The sequence below is a fragment of the Salmo trutta genome, chromosome 5 (assembly GCF_901001165.1).
Source record: "Salmo trutta chromosome 5, fSalTru1.1, whole genome shotgun sequence".
NCBI classification, from domain to species: domain Eukaryota; kingdom Metazoa; phylum Chordata; class Actinopteri; order Salmoniformes; family Salmonidae; genus Salmo; species Salmo trutta.
In genome coordinates this window covers 7,270,068-7,285,457 of record NC_042961.1, presented here as the reverse complement: position 1 = coordinate 7,285,457, position 15,390 = coordinate 7,270,068, and the positions used below count along the sequence as shown (strand labels likewise).

The 15,390-nt window shown below is 41.9% G+C and overlaps 1 pseudogene; it reads left to right on the top strand.

Annotated features, from left to right (window-relative positions):
- The window catches only part of LOC115193450 (leucine-rich melanocyte differentiation-associated protein-like), a 314,810-nt pseudogene continuing 299,420 nt past the window's right edge, over nucleotides 1–15,390 (top strand).

Genomic DNA, 15,390 nt, shown 5'->3' with positions numbered 1-15,390 from the left:
TGCATGTTAATCAGGTTACCAGTACCAGCTAATGGTCCCCAGTGAACCCCAAACAAATAAAGTGTGTAAGTAGGCCAAGTATGTAAATCCCACATCCTATAAGGCTTGCACTGATGATTAATAGTAAATAGGCTACAGTGTTTTGCATTCTACCAATCACCTGTTCCAGATGCAATCTTATTCAAACTTTAAGCTCAAGCTCTTAGCCTAGCCTATATCGTAACTAGTTCCAACCACAGTTCAGGAACAATAACTAAGAATATAGGCCTATGGCATTTTAAGTTAAGGACTGTCTCCACCACTCTGAAATGCGACACAAACGAATCCTGCCATAATTCTAGTAATAGCGCGTTTCCGCATTGGATCAGCTGATTCGGAGGAAGTATGCGGAAGAAGTCAATTCGAAACCTCAAGTAACCAAACAAAATAGTGACTTTTTTGTAAAGCTACTGACAGTAAAGTTTTTTTTTTATTATTTTAAAGCAGACGAGTACCTGTACCAGTTCCACTCCAGTTATTTCACAGAGGTAGCCTAGTAACTGAACTGACATCATCATGGCATGCAGCGACTCTATGGTCACAATGAATGGAACCCAAGTAAGTGTGAATCATTTCCAACATTTAGTGTAGGTTGCATTTCTCGTATGCAATTATAAACGAACAGTATACAGTCGGATAGGTATCAGTGTATGTCGCTCAGAGGTTTTGTTTTGCGTGCATTTCTGGTAGGCTACGCTGCATTGCCTCCATTGTCATGTGCTGCTACTGTCATGTGACTTAAATAACTTTGCAGAACAGTAGCGGAACTGTAGTGTTTTGGCAGGTAGAATGCAAACTCGTTTTTATAAAGTTTGAAACACATCACTGCAGCGCAGACATGGCTTTATGATCTAGTCTATTCGATGGTGTTTTATCAATGTGTCGAAGCTGAGCAGTGAGCACAGTTGTGTGCACAGGGCAGGTGTACAGAGTCAATATACTACCGTGCACATGAAAGGTTACAGAGCGTGTTTAAATGAAAGTGACAATGTAACTGACCAGATATCAAACATAGGCTACCTGGAAGGTCTCTCACAGTGGCCTAGCCATCAAATGGCTTAAATACGTTCAATGTCCAATATTCTGTCATTGATTTAACTTAGATTTATTCAGGGGAACACACATGAGACCATGTTTTCATTCACAATGGTGCCCTGAGTACAAACATTTTCTCAATCAAGAAAATGAATATTATTGGATGTGTAGCTGATAGAGAATGTATTGTTGTCCTCAGGTCACAAACAAAGGTAAACCGTTCACCATACCACCTACTCTGCTCCATAAGCTTAAACACATTCACTCCACCATGGGCTATTTACTCTTACTCACTTTAACCCAGAAACAGACTGGCCATAGAGCAGTTGGGGCAGATGCCTGATGTGCTGGTCCACCTTTAGCCCAGTAGGCCTGTCTAAAATGTTATACTTTTTTTGCACATACTGATCATTATTTGGCTAACAATGGGGACCTCAAGGAAAAAAATCCACCTGTGTGTTAGAAATGCCCGGGCCAATTTCTGGTCCCACTATGTCCCTGTTGTATCCCATTAATTAACATGTATCTATGTATCACTCTGTTGTTGCTTTACAGGTTTCCTATATTGGACACGACTGTGAGGACATCCCAGAGTTCCTTGGGAAAAAATATGGATGCTTGGCAAGACGGCTAGATCTCAGCTTCAATCAGCTAAGGTAGGAGATGAGCTGAGATGAGTCGTGAATACTATGATGGACTCAGTGCTGCCTTGAGGGTGATGCTTTGTGTTAGGTCAAATCTCTAAGTAAGATACAACTATGTAATCATACCCTTCATTAATAAGTCATTATAAATTATTATAAGGAATATACATACTCCTACACTAGATTACTTATAAATAGGATTGCATACAGGCCTTGCGTATTCATGCAGTCATCACAGTGTGGTGGTGGTGGTGGGTGGACGCAACTCAATATTAGGAAGGTGTTCCTAATGTTTGGTTTACTCAGTGTAGATGGATGGTACACTGACCTGCCTTCATTGTTTTTACCACCTTATCTGATATAGATAGTTTGATTTATCTCAGTAAAAAGATCCCAATTTTCCCATTGTACTTGTACATTTTAGTCATTTAGCAGACACTCTTATTACTGTACAGGAACAATTAGGGTTAAGTGCCTTGCTCAAGAGCACATCAACATTTTTTGTCATAGCTGTGTGAAGGGCAGGATCTTTGCAATATCTGCATTAAGTGCAATTGAATATGTTCACATTACGTCCACTATGTGGTCTGGCATGTCAGAGGGACGTCAAAAACCGTGTGAGAGCCTCGTTCTGCATCCCAAACGGCAGCCTTCGGACCCTGGTCAAAAGTAGTTGGCTATAGGGAATATGGTGCTATTTAGGAGACACTGAGCAGCGGAGAGCTGGGTTGGCTGCTACCACGCTGTGGCTGAATAAAAGGCCTGATCAATAAATGTGACATGTTAATGCAGGGGCCAAATAGAATAAAAGATCCTTCTGACAGGACCTGAAGAATCACCTTGTGGCAGCTGGTTCAGAGCGAGGGGGGGGTGCCGTCTCAGTCATCTCAGCAGCAGGACTGGCAAAGTTGATCTGACAACTAAAAGAGGAGAGATGATGGTTAGAAGGTGCTTTTGTTTCTTGACCTGTCAGGGCCTTGAAAGGCCTCTGAATGGGGGCTCTTTTTGTCACGTCGTCAAAAATTGTCGTCGTATTGAGGCAGTTATCTATGCTGAAAATGTGGATTTTTGTTTAATTGATTCGCTTTGCGCCCGAGTCCTGTCACGTTAATAATTGCTAAGTCCCGCGCCCCAGCCCAGTCTGTCGTGAATAAATGTGTGCTTATCAGAGCATTAATAATCCTAATGAACTGCAGCGATTGAAAAACTAGCATTGTGTTGGCTGGAGTTTGATTTGCCTGCCTTTTCATTCGATGAGGGCGTCAAACTCTGAAGATTTCAGACATGATTGCCCCCCTTGAATGCGAAACAAAGGCAATGTGGTAAAATGTGTAAACTGCAGTCTTCAATGGATGTAATAATGTTAGACTGGTTAGTCATTTGCTGTTGGGTTTTGAGTTGTTATTACACAGTTAACAACAAGAGAACAGTTAGTAAATATGTTGATTGATTATTATTTTCCGATCAGCCTTTTCTTGAATAACGAATGATCGCATTCTCATATCTATCACATTCTAAATATGTTATGGTATATTATAGGTATGTTTCTATATAATAGATATATTATATTAGATACATTGTAGATATGTTATATTGCTTTTTGTACAGGTTATGAACAGTGTGATGACTTGTTTTGTGGTTTGACTTGTGCCTTTCACTAACGCTAGAGTCATCCTAGGCAGAAACTCTAGAGACACAGGAGGCAGAGAGACATTCCTTTGAAGCCTATTGATTTATCGAAATTGACTTCAATACAATCATACAGCCATGGTTATAGTGTGTGTCCAGGGCCCTGAGTTTCTCCTGGATAGGTTGGTTGCAGTCAGTGACTAGTCCTATGTAGTCTATGGGCTCGTCTGAGTGGTAAGGCGAGAGCAACCAACTGTAGATGAAAGTTGAGGAGTGAAGTTGGGGTAGGTGCATCTGCAACAGCCTAAAGTTGGACGCTGATGTGATTTTCCAACAGCAAGGCTCAGATCAACATGGCAGTGTTTCCATTGTTTATAAAAGTTGTTCTTTATAGTGTTGAAATAATCATGTCTCCAACCCCCATATCACACACTCACAAACTGAAAATATATGTGTATATTGTACAATCAATTGGTGAGAGGTTGTGTAAAGTTCATGCAGTCGACATGTAGGCAGGCGTAAGTCGGACAATTTGTATCCCCATAATGCAACACACTTTGAAAGGCGCTGACCAACGATGGTCACAACGACTTGACAAAAGTGATCCTCTCTAGTGCTCCCACCATCATCCAGTTGTGGTGAGGCGATTTTATTGTTTCCCTAGCCTGGTCTCAGATCTGTTTGGCCGTCTTGCCAATTCCTATGGTAATCAGTTAGCGAGACAGCACAAACAGATCTGGAACCAGGCTATTGTTTCCCTAACAATTCGTCATACACTGGATGTGTGCGAAGAGGGATATATCTAGACAGACTGTCCATGTTGCATAGCTCTAAAATACAGTAATGTCTACCTTCCATACAGGACATGGAAGCTTGTAAGCTGTTACAGATGGCTTCATGGAAGTTGACTGCTACAGGCCTAATTTACCTGATGCAATTGCTGTACAATATGATCTTGTTGCCATCTGATGCACATTCAAATGTCATAAAAAATCAACACTGCAGAGCACTCCCTGTCCTCTGCCGTGCCCTGATTGTATCACTGCTGATCATATCTGGAAATGTACATGTACACCCTGGCCCATCTACCCAATTTTGACTCGTACTCTATCTGTTTCACTGATTTCTGCTCTTTTAACAGCCTGGGTTTTCTGCACGTTAACACTAGAAGCGTATTACCTAAAATGTATCAATTGAAAGTGTGGGTTCACACTTTGAATCCAAATGTGTTGGTCATTACTAAGATGTGGTTAAAAAGAGTGTTTTGAACACTGATGTTAACCTTTTCTGGTTATAACCTTTTTCGGTAAGACAGATCTTCCAAAGGTGTTGGAGTGGCAATCTTTACCAAGGAACACCTTCAGTGCTCAGTTGTCTCCGCCAAGTCTGTCCCTGAACAATTTGATTGGCTGGTTTTAAGTATTAAACTTTCAAATAGCTCTTTGTTGACTGTTGCTGGGTGTTCTCGTCCTCCATCAGCACCGGCCTGTACCCTACCTGCCCTAAGCTCTCTCCTGGCCCCTTACACTAAGTCTGAATTTGTCCTGCTAGGTGACCTAATCTGGGACATGCTTAAACCACCTGACCAAGTCCTAAAGCAATGGGGCTCCCTAAATCTTTCTCAGATTATTACCAATCCCTTAAGGTATGACTCCAAACACCCAGAAAAGGCTACTCTCCTCGATGTTATCCTGACAAATAATCCTGATAGGTATCAGTTTGGTGTTTTCTGTAATGACCTTAGTGATCACTGTTTTACAGCCTGTGTTTGTAATGTCTGCTCAGTGAAACAACCTGTCCTGATTTGTCATAGACACTTGCTAAAAAACTTTAAGGAGCAAGCCTTCCTTCATGACCTGGCCTGGCCTCAGTAAATTGGTATAGAATCAGCTTGATCCCCTCTGTCGAAGACGCTTTAACCTTCTTTTTTTATATTTTTAGTGGTATTGTTAACAAACACGCCCCCATAAAGAAAATGAGAATTAAAAACAGTTTCCGCCCCTGTTTCGACCGTGATCTGGCAGTTACTCCACCTCAAGAATTCAATTTGTCGAAAGGCTTGGCACACGCATACTCAGGTTGACTGGCTGTCGTTCAGGCAAATGAGAAATAAGTGCTCTCAGGCTATCCGGGAAGGCCAAAGTTAGTTACTTTAAGGAGCAGTTCTCTCTCTGTGGGTCTAACCCCAAGGAGTTCTGGAAAATGGTTAAAGACCTGGAGAATAAACCCTCATCCTCACAGCTCACATGTCCCTTAATGTTGATGATGTGGTTGTTACTGACAAGAAACATATGGATGAGCTCTTTAACCTCTCTGGGCTACTCAACAGCCAGTTGAATCCCGTGGCGCGTTATTCAAATACCTTAGAAATGCTATTACTTCAATTTCTCAAACATATGACTATTTTACACCATTTTAAAGACAAGACTCTCGTTAATCTAACCACACTGTCCGATTTCAAAAAGGCTTTACAACGAAAGCAAAACATTAGATTATGTCAGCAGAGTACCCAGCCATAAATAATCAGACACCCATTTTTCAAGCTAGCATATAATGTCACATAAACCCAAACCACAGCTAAATGCAGCACTAACCTTTGATGATCTTCATCAGATGACAATCTTAGGACATTATGTTATACAATACATGCATGTCTGTTCAATCAAGTTCATATTTATATCAAAAACCAGCTTTTTACATTAGCATGTGACTAGCATGTGACTAGCATTCCCACCGAACACTTCCGGTGAATTTACTAAATTACTCACGATAAACGTTCACAAAAAACATAACAATTATTTGAAGAATTATAGATACAGAACTCCTCTATGCACTCGATATGTCCGATTTTAAAATAGCTTTTCGGATGAAGCACATTTTGCAATATTCTAAGTACATAGCCCGGCATCACGGGCTAGCTATTTAGACACCCACCCAGTTCAGCCTTCACCAAAATCACATTTCCTATAAGAAAAATGTTCTTACCTTTCTTGTTCTTCGTCAGAATACACTGCCAGGACTTCTACTTCAATAACAAATGTAGGTTTGGTCCCAAATAATCCATCGTTATATCCAAACAGCGACGTTTTGTTCGTGAATTCTAGACACTATCAGAATGCTACATCACGGTCACGAGCATGGCGCATGGCGTGACAAAAAATGTCTAAATATTCCATTACCGTACTTCGAAGCATGTCAACCGCTGTTTAAAACCAATTTTTATGCCATTTATCTCGTAGAAAAGCGATAATATTCCAACCGGGAATCTGCAATGAGCCTAAACAGACGAATGAAATTTCTCCACGGGGGCGAATCGTGCACGCGCCTCATTCAATGGTCCTCTGATCGGCCACTTACCAAAGGCGATAATCTGTTTCAGCCAGAGGCCGCCTCGTCATCCTTCAGGTTTTTCCCGGGTTCTGAGAGCCTATTGGAGCCCTAGGAATTGTCACGTTACAGCTAAGATCCTTACTTTTCAATAAACAGATGCAAGACGCACGACTCCTTGTCAGACAGGCCACTTCCTGCATGAAACCTTGTCAGGTTTTTGCCTGCCATAGGAGTTCTGTTATACTCACAGACACCATTCAAACAGTTTTAGAAACTTTAGGGTGTTTTCTATCCAAACCTGAACAATAATATGCATATTCTAGCTTCTGAGTTGGTGTAGGAGGCAGTTAAAAATGGGCACATATTTTTTCCAAAATTCTCAATACTGCCCCCTAGCCCAAACAGGTTAAACTTGACCCCCAAAAAAACATCTGGGTCAGATGGTTTAGACCCTTTCTTCTTTAACCTCTTATGGCTAGGGGGCAGTATTTTCACGGCTGGATAAAAAACGTACCCGATTTAATCTGATTATTAGTCCTGCCCAGAAACTAGAATATGCATATAATTTTTAGCTTTGGATAGAAAACACTCCAAAGTTTCTAAAACTGTTTGAATGGTGTCTGTGAGTATAACATAACTCCTATGGCAGGCAAAAACCTGAGAAGGTTCTGTTCAGGAAGTACCCTGTCTGAACATTTCTTGCCCTTGTTGATTCTCTCTATCTATTACAAGGGATCTCTGCTGTTACGTGACACTTCCCACGTCTCCAATGGGCTCTCAGAGCCCGGGAAAAACAGGAATGACGTAATTCAAAGCCCTGGCTGAAACACACGAGAGCTTTTGCTCAGTGGTCTATCAGAGGACAAAGGCTTAGGCGCGTGACCTGCCCCGCCCCCGTCTTTCGGTTTTTCCCTCAGTTTACAGACACGCAGATTCCCGGTCGGAATATTATCGCTTTTCTACGAGATGAAATTGCATAAAAATTGATTTTAAACAGCGGTTGACATGCTTCGAAGTACTGTAATGGAATATTTAGAAATTTTTTGTCACGTTCTGCGCCATGCGCACGACCGTGATTTACCATTCGGATAGTGTCTAGAACGCACGAACAAAACATCGCTGATGGAACATAACGATGGATTATTTGGGACCAAACCTACATTTGTTATTGAAGTAGAAGTCCTGGGAGTGCATTCTGACGAAGAACAGGAAAGGTAAGACCATTTTTCTTATAGGAAATGTGATTTTGGTGAAGGCTGAACTGGGTGGGTGTCTAAATAGCTAGCCCGTGATTGCTGGGCTATGTACTTAGAATATTGCAAAATGTGCTTCATCCGAAAAGCTATTTTAAAATCGGACATATCGAGTGCATAGAGGAGTTCTGTATCTATAATTCTTAAAATAATTGTTATGCTTTTTGTGAACGTTTATCGTGAGTAATTTAGTAAATTGTTAGTAAATTCCCCGGAAATTTGCGGGGGGTATGCTAGTTCTGAACGTCACATGCTAATGTAAAAAGCTGGTTTTTGATATAAATATGAACTTGATTGAACAGACATGCATGTATTGTATAACATAATGTCCTAGGTGTGTCATCTGATGAAGATCATCAAAGGTTAGTGCTGCATTTAGCTGTGGTTTTGTTTTTTGTGACATTATATGCTAGCTTGAAAAATGGGTGTCTGATTATTTCTGGCTGGGTACTCTGCTGACATAATCTAATGTTTTGCTTTCGCTGTAAAGCCTTTTTGAAATCGGACAGTGTGGTTAGATTAACGAGAGTCTTGTCTTTAAATAGCTGTAAAATAGTCATATGTTTGAAAAATGGAAGTTTTCGGATTTTAGAGGAGTTTTATTTCGCGCCACGCCCATCATTGGATATTGGAGCAGACGTTCCGCTAGCGGAACATCTAGATGTAAGAGGTTTTAAGGTTGCCTCCCCTATCATCGCAAAGCCTATCTCCAACCTTTTTAACCTGTCTCTCCTTTCTGGGGAGGTTCCCATTACTTGGAAGGCAGCCATTGTGCATCCTTTATTGAAAGGGGGGTGATCAAGCTGATCCTAACAGTTATAGGCCAATTTCTATTTGCCCTGTTTATAAAAAGTGTTGGAAAAACTTGGCAATAATCAACTGACTGGCTTTCTTGATGTCAATAGTATTCTCTCTGGTATGCAATCTGCTTTTTGCTCAGATTATGGATGTGTCACAGCAACCTTAAAAGTCCTAAGTGATGTTGCCATTGATTCTAAGCAATGTTGTGCTGCTATTTTTATTGACTTGGCCAACACTTTTGATATGGTAGACCATTCCATTCTTGTGGGCCGGCTAAGGAGTATTGGTGTCTCTGAGTGGTCTTTTGCCTGGTTTGCTAACTACCTCTCTCAAAGAGTGCAGTGTATAAAGTCAGAACATTTGCGGTCTCAGCCACTGCCTGTCACCAAGGGAGTACCACAAGGCTCGATCCTAGGCCCCACACTCTTCTCAATTTACATCAACAACATAGCTCAGGCAGTAGGAAGCTCTCTTATCCATTTTAAGTACTTGGTAGTATGGCTAGACAGTACACTGTCCTTCTCTCAGCACATATCAAAGCTGGTTAAATCTAGACTTAGTTTCCTCTATCGTAATCGCTCCTCTTTCACCCCAGCTGACAAATTAACCCTGATTCAGATGACCATCCTACCCATGCTAGATTACGGAGACATTTATAGATCGGCAGGTAAGGGTGCTCTCGAGCGTTCTTTACCATTCGGCCATCAGATTTGCAACCAATCCTTATAGGACACATCACTACACTCTATACGCCTCTGTAAACTGGTCATCTCTGTATACCCGTCGCAAGACCCACTGATTGATGCTTATTTATAAAACCCTCTTCGGCCTCACTCCCCCCTATCTGAGATACCTACTGCAGCCCTCATCCTCCACATACAGCACCCGTTCTGCCAGTCACATTCTGTTAAAGGTCCTCAAAGCACACACATCCCTGGGACGCTCCTCTTTTCAGTTTGATGCAGCTAATGACTGGAACGAGCTGCAAAAAAAACACTAACTGGACAGTTTAATCTCCATCTCTTCATTCAAAGGTTCAATCATGGACACTTACTGACAGTTGTGGCTGCTTTGCGTGATGTTTTGTTGTCTGTGCCCAATAATGTTTGTACCATGTTTTGTACTGCTACCATGTTGTTCTGCTGCCATGTTGTGTTGCTACCATGTTGTTCTCATGTGGTGTTGCTTCCATGCTGTGTTGTCAAGTGTTGCTACAATGTTGTTGTCTTAGGTCTCTTTTTATGTAGTGGTGTCTTGCGTGTCGTGATGTGTGTTTTGTCCTATATATATATTTTTTTATCTCAGTCCCCGCAGGAGGCCTTTTGGTAGGCCGTCATTGTGAATAAGAATTTGTTCTTAACTGACTTGCCAAGTTAAATAAATAAAATAATTTGTGTTGGTTTTAGAAAAGATTAAGGCCCGCATTTATGTTCCTCGTTCTTGATCGCGTCACATTAATCAAATATGTTTATATATAATATCTCTGACATTACTCATTTCATTATTAATAGTTCATTTGGATAAGGGGGAATCTTAGATGTCAGATATTATTATTGGACTTCAAAGGATTCTCTGGACAGAGGAGAAGGGGAGAAGTGTTACCCAAGCCATTTGGCACTGATAGTATTGTTTGATTGACTGATAGTTGTGTATTAGGTGTTGGATTACAAACTATTTGATTTCCCTCTAAACTTATTACTGGTGAGGCTTGTATTCATGTCATCAAACATCTCACTTTTACAGCTCCCACCATCTCATATCTAGGGCCAGTATTTCATTTCTGACCAACAAAACTCTGGTTCCTGTACGTTCTGGAGTTTTCTGGTCATGTGGCCTAATGAAACAACTGATCCTGTTGCTTAGTGTAAATGAACCACCCTTTAATAAAAGAATTCTTTGCAATGATTGGAGGCTGTGGAGGTCACATGATTGGGTGGAGGTGTGAAATTCAATTAGCGAGCAGACGTGACGGTGATAAACAAATCAGGAAGTAGATTGATGGGTGGTGGCAGCTATTTTCTCGCTCTTTCTCTCGCTAGCTCAGGGTCTTCGTTATCCCCATAAGAACCCTTGAGGACAAAGGAACCCAGTCCCACAGCTGTGTGTAAAACATGTAGTCTGTCCCTGATGAGAGGAACTCTATGTGATACCGCCTGTACTTGTTACGAATCACTTCAAAACAAGTGCTTGACGTCTCCTCGCCCCTATCAAGATTTGTTTCACGGTACCGCTCTGTAGACACACCAGTGTTTCACAATTGTGACCCCATTTCGGTGACGCCAAAAGTAACCCGTGCTAACTGCCTTGACGACTGACACTTTGTCAGACAGTGGGAGTGGACTGTCTTCAGTATAATATGTTTATATCCGTCAGCCCAGTTAACAGCTCTCATCCACTAACTTGACAATGAGTGCCAGTGAAAATGAGGCAGCACCTGTCACTGAAGTGTGTGTGTGTGTGTGTGTGTGTGTGTGTGTGTGTGTGTGTGTGTGTGTGTGTGTGTGTGTGTGTGTGTGGCTGGGAAGGTAACGTCAGGAGATCAAGTTGGTTTAGCAGCCTGTCACACCTACACCTCCTATCCCCATGCCAACCTGTCAGGCTGCCTCATCGATGTGTTGAGAGAGTGAGGCTCAGAGACCAATGTAGCAGCTGGAGGACAGGGTGGATATTATTGTGCTGTCCACTTAGTTTCAGGTGTGTGTGTGTGAGAGACATTGCGACGATGGGGAATATACTGTAGACACCACTACTATCTAATGGTTACTACTAGAGCCAGTGTCTGTCGTAGGGGTTTCAATCCGTTACCTGCTGTAATATCATATATGACACCTGAGGAGAATAAATACTAACATTATTTGGTTGTTTCAGTGCAACAGACGAGTCACATATCTGTTCAGACGAAACATGACATTGAGACTTGTTAGCAAAGAGACATTTCTGGAAATAATTTGACAGGTTTCCTCCTTGTCACCACCACGCTCGGCTTCAAATGTCTAAAATGTTACTTTTTATACTTTAATCGGCTGTGTTGTTGTTTCTGATTGCAAATGAGAGGGATAGGGTCCTGTGTAGCCTGTTGTCTCATCACAATCAGTAGGTCTCAACTGTAGTGGTACTTGTATACAGATCAAGATGGATGCCAAACTGATGTATCCCTATCTTCTGATGATGCTTTAATCTTCATCTGGGTTATAATCGTGATAGAGACTGGTAACTTTGGGGAGCGTTTTATTGAGCCACGTAGTGTTCAGATGTATGTTGTGGTGATCACTGCTGCGTCGTAGTGTTCAGATCACTGCTGCGTCGTAGTGTTCAGATCACTGCTGCATCGTAGTGTTCAGATCACTGCTGCGTCGTAGTGTTCAGATCACTGCTGCGTCGTAGTGTTCAGATCACTGATGCATCGTAGTGTTCAGATCACTGTTGTGTCGTAGTGTTCAGATCACTGCTGCGTCGTAGTGTTCAGATCACTGCTGCGTCGTAGTGTTCAGATCACTGCTGCGTCGTAGTGTTCAGATCACTGCTGCGTCGTAGTGTTCAGATCACTGCTGCGTCGTAGTGTTCAGATCACTGCTGCGTCGTAGTGTTCAGATCACTGCTGCGTCGTAGTGTTCATATGTACAGTGTCAGTCAAAGGTTTGGACAGACCTACTCATTCAAGGGTTTTTCATTATTTTGACTATTTTCTAAATTGTAGACTAATAGTAAAGACATCAAAACTATGAAATAACACATGGAATCATGTAATAACCAAAAAGGTGTTAAACAAATCAAAACATTTTAGATTCTTCAAAGTAGCCACACTTTCCCTAGATGACAGCTTTGCACACTCTTGGCATTATCACAACCAGCTTCACCTGGAATGCTTTTCCAGCAGTCTTGAAGGAGTTCCCACATTTGCTCAGCACTTGTTGGCTGCTTTTCCTTCACTCTGCAGTCCAACTCATCCCAAACCATCTCAATTGGGTTGAGGTTGGGTGAATGTGGAGGCCAGGTCATCTTATGCAGCACTCCATCACTCTCCTTCTTGGTCAAATAGCCCTTACACAGCCTGGAGGTGTGTTGGGTCATTGTCCTGTTGAAAAACAAATGATAGACCCACTAAATAAATCACAGACAGTGTCACCAGCAAAGTACCCCCACACCATCACACCTCCTCCTTCATGCTTCACGGTGGGAACCACACATGCAGAGATCATCCGTTCACCTACTCTTCGTCTCACAAAGACATGGCAGTTGGAACCAAAAATCTCAAATTTGGACTCCAGACCAAAGGACAGATTTTCACCGGTCTAATGTCCATTGCTCGTGTTTCTTGGCCCAAGCAAGTCTCTTCTTATTGGTGTCCTTTAGTAGTGGTTTCTTTGCAGCAATTCGACCATGAAGCCCTGATTTTAATGCAGCCTCCTCTGAACAGTTGATGTTGAGATGTGTCTGTTACTACATTTATTTGGGCTGCAATTTCTGAAGCTGGTAACTCTAATGAACTTATCCTCTGCAGCAGAGGTAACTCTTCCTTCCTTTCCTGTGGCAGTCCTCATGAGAGCCAGTTTCATCATAGCGCTTGATGGTTTTTGCAACTGCACTTGAAGAAACTTTCAAAGTTCTTGAAGTTTTCTGTATTGACTGACCTTCATGTCTTAAAGTAATGATGGACTGTCGTTTCTCATTTCTTATTTGAGCTGTTCTTGCCGTAATATGTACTTGGTCTTTTACCAAATAGGGCTATCTTCTGTATACCACCCCTACCTTGTCACAACACAACTGTTTGCCTCAAATGCATGAAGGAAAGACATTCCAGAAATTAACTTTTAACAAGACACACCTGTTAATTGAAATGCATTCCAGGTGACTACTGCATGAAGCTGGTTGAGAGAATGCCAAGAGTGTGCAAAGCTGTCATCAAGCAAAGGGTGGCTACTTTGAAGAATCTCATATAAAATATATTTTGATTCATTTAACAGTTTTGATGTCGTCACTATTATTCTACAATGTAGAACATTTTAAAAATAAAGAATAACCCTTGAATGAGTAGGTTGGTCCAAGCTTTTGACTGGGACTGTATGTTGTGGTGATCACTGTCCTCTACTCTGTACTGAACAGATAAATCGCACTATCTCACTCATCTTTTATTGATGGTGTAAGTGCTCCCCTTAGTACAGTATGTGCAGAAATCGACGATATAGACCTATTGGTTCTCAGTAGTCAAAGTCATCTAAATGTGTCTACAAAGTCTTACATTCTTCAGCACAATGATATACAGTAACTGTGTGCTCTAACCAGGACAAGACCCATCATGACTGTGTTTTAACCAGGACAAGACCAATCTTGATGTCCCATCATGTGCTCTACTGTCATCCAATGAACCAAGGCTGCTGTTCCCTGCTCTCCCCCACACCCACCCACAGCTGTAGAGAGAGATGAACGTGGAGTTTTTGCATTGCAGATCAACCCTCCTCCACCTGTGTGTGTAGGATAAGGCTACATACAGTACGTCCTCCATGGCAGCCATTTGGCATTTTAATGGAAAATCAAGTATGCTAACTCACAAGTAATAAAAAACAAACTAAAGTGCTCTAAATGTCGCCCAGCCTGTCAAATGAGATGTTAGTAGTGTGATGAAAACAGAAAAAGGAAGACAACGTAGGGAGGGGACCCTCGGTTACTACTTAGAAATGAAATAAAACCTTGTATGGCCTGTCATCCATGTCGTTTTATATTCATATCTAAAGCACATTATGGTATTACTCCGCCACGCGCCTCACTCATCTGTCTCTCTTAATTCGTCACAGGCGGCGCTCCGTCTTTCAAGTCTCCGTATGTCAACAGGGAAAGGGTCCTGCTAATTGACAAATGGGTGTCACAGACATGAAGTGCTCCTTTTCCATCAGAGCTAGACACTGGGTGTTTGATGGGGAACCAGAGGAGGGGAGGAGGGAATATTATTGGCATAAACCCAGTAAGAGCCATCAGACTGGGGCTGAAATGAGAAGTGACAAGGGAGAGAGGGGCTGTCATTGTCTTGGCTGAGTGTTCAGTCTGCAGAGATAGCAGTATGCAGATAAAGTGTCAGTTGGGGAGGGGGGGTATGAAAAAACGTCTGTATGAAGACTTCAAATTACTTAACTGGGAGTGTGTGTGTGTGTGTGTGTGTGTGTGTGTGTGTGTGTGTGTGTGTGTGTGTGTGTGTGTGTGTGTGTGTGTGTGTGTGTGTGTGTGTGTGTGTGTGTCCGTGTGTTTGACTTGGCGCTGGTTTGTATATATTTCATATCTGATCTATCAGTCCCATTTAGGAGTAATATTCTGTATAACCAGGTTTGCATCTCATGAATTAGGGCCAATACAGTGTTCCTCCAGACAGATTTAAAACAGAGAGATAAGAGAGACAAAGCCAGCCGACCAGGAAGTAATATATTCATATTGGAAGCTATATGCAATTTCACATCAATTCTGTCCTATTGAAAACACTCCATTTTAATTTCCATTGGAACAATTTCCACAGTGATAGACCACTCAGGGGAAAGTGCAGAGATGGGAGAGAAAATTGAGAGAATAATGGGACTAGATGGAATGGATGTAATGAGTTGTCAGTCTGTTGTTTTTCCTCGTCTTGCCAGTTGTTGTGCATCTTTGTCCAGTAATGACAACTTGCAATCTCA